Below are 2584 nucleotides of genomic sequence, written 5' to 3' on the forward strand. Positions count from 1 at the left end.
ATATAATCCTCCACCATTCTTTCAATGGTGACAGAATCATATGCAGTGACAGTAGACATGTCAGTAATTGTTGTCAGGTCCGAGAGTCCGGACCAGATGTCAGCTTTCGCTCCTGACTGCCCTGCATCACCGCCAGCAGGTGGGCTAGGAAATCTTATCCTTTTTCTTGCAGCCCCAGTGGTGGGAGAAATTGAAGGAGGAGCTGTTGACGGGTCACGTTCCGCTTGAGTTGACAATTTACTAACCAGCAGGTCTTTGCACCTCTGCACACTTGTGTCTGCTGGAAAGAGAGATACAACGTAGGTTTTAAACCTAGGATCGAGCACGGTGGCCAAAATGTAGTGCTCTGATTTCAACAGATTGACCACCCTTGAATCCTGGCAAAGTGAATGAAGGGCTCCATCCACAAGTCCCACATACTTAGCGGATTCTTAGCTCCTCCTTTAATTTTTCCAGCTGCTTCTGCAAAAGCCTGATGAGAGGAATGACCTGACTCAAGCTGTCAGTGTCTGAACTGACTTCACGTGTGGCAAGTTCAAAGGGTTGCATAACCTTGCACATTACGGAAATCATTCTCCACTGCGCTTGAGTCAGGTTCATTCCCCCTCCTTTGCCTATATCGTAGGTGGATGTATAGGCATGAATGGCCTTTTGCTGCTCCTCCATCCTCTGAAGCATATAGTGTTGAATTCCACCTCGTTACCACCTCTTGCTTCAGTTGATGTCAGGGCAGGTTCAGGAGTGTTTGCTGATGCTGCAGTCTTTGGCACTTAGTGGCAGAATGTCGAAAGTGGCCCGTAATTTTTCGGGCCACCGACAGCATCTCCTGTACACCCCTGTCATTTTTCAAAAAATTCTGCACCACCAAATAAATTGTATGTGCAAAACATGGGACGTGCTGTTTTTTGCCCAGATGTAATGCATGCACAATATTGGTGGTGTTTTCCGATATCACAAATCCCCAGGAGAGTCTAATTGGGGTAAACCAATGCGCGATGATGTCCCTCAGTCTCCGTAAGAGATTGTCAGCAGTGTACCTCTTACGGAAAGCGGTGATAAACAGCGTAGCCTGCCTAGAAACGAGTTGGATTTGCGAGATGCTGCTACCGGTGCCGCTGCTGCTGTTGTTGCTGCGGGAGGCCATACATCTACCCAGTGGGCTGTCACAGTCATATAGTCCTTAGTCTGCCCTGTTCCGCATGTCCACATGTCCGTGGTTAAGTGGACACTGGATTCAACCGCATTTTTTAGGATACTGGTGACACTTTTTCTGACGTCTCTGTACATTCTCGGTATCGCCTGCCTAGTGAAGTGGAACCTAGACTGTATTTGGTACCGGGGACACAATACCTCCATCAATTGTCTAAATCCCACTGCACTAATGGCGGATACCGGACGCACGTCTAACACCAACATAAGTGTCAAGGCCTCAGTTATCCGCTTTGCAACAGGATGACTGCTGTCATATTTCATCTTCCTCACAAAGGACTGTTGGATAGTCAATTGCTTAGTTGAAGTAGTACAAGTGGTCTTCCAACTTCCCCTCTGGGATGACGATCGATTCCCAGCAGCAACAACAGCAGTAGCAGCAGCAGTAGGCATACCACTCAAGGATCCTTTGGAGGAATCCCGGTTAGGAGAGGACTCGTCAGTCGTGCCAGGGAAATGACCTGCAGTACTACTGACGTTCATGACTGAGGAGGAAGTTGACGTTGAGGGAGTTGGTGGTGTGGCTTGCAGGAGCTTGGGTACAGGAGGAAGAAGGGATTTAGGTGTCAGTGGACTGCTTACGCTCTTACCCAATGTTTCACAACTTGACACTGACTTATGATGAATGCGCAGCAGGTGACGTATAAGGGAGGATGTTCCTAGGTGGTTAACATCCTTACACCTACTTATTACATATTGAGAGAGGCAACAGATGGCTTGACACCTGTTGTCCGGTTTTGTGGAGAAATAATTCCACAACGAAGAGGTGGCTTTTTTGGTAGTTTGCCCAGGCATCACAATGGGCTTCTTCATCCCATGGACAACAGGTGTCTCCCATGGTGCCTGACTTAAACAAACCACATCACCATCAGAATCCTCATCGTCAACTTCCCCCTCAGCGCCAGCAATACCCATATCCTCATCCTGGTGTACTTCAACAGTGACATCTTCAATTTGAATATCAGGAACTGGACTGTGGGTGCTCCTTCCAGCACTTTTAGGGGGCATGCAAATGGTGGAAGGAGCCACCTCTTCCCGTCCAGTGTTGGGAAGGTCAGGCATCGTAACTGTCGACACACTTGGACTCTCCTTGGGGATTTGTGATACCATCTCAAAACGCTCAGTTCTTTTCTTTGCTCTTTCCAGCTTAACTCTATTAATTTTTCTAGCAGGAGGATTAGGGCTTCCATCGTCATGTGAAGCTGAACCACTAGCCATGAACATAGGCCAGGGCCTCAGCCGTTCCTTGCCACTCCGTGTCATAATTTTCATATATTGGCAAGTTTACGTTTCTCCTCAGACGATTTAAATTTCTTTTTTTGGTTCTTTTTACTGAACTTTGGCTTTTTGGATTTTACATGCCCTCTACTATCAC

This window comes from Pseudophryne corroboree, chromosome 8, assembly GCF_028390025.1.
Source record: "Pseudophryne corroboree isolate aPseCor3 chromosome 8, aPseCor3.hap2, whole genome shotgun sequence".
In the NCBI taxonomy this organism is placed as follows: Eukaryota; Metazoa; Chordata; class Amphibia; order Anura; family Myobatrachidae; genus Pseudophryne; species Pseudophryne corroboree.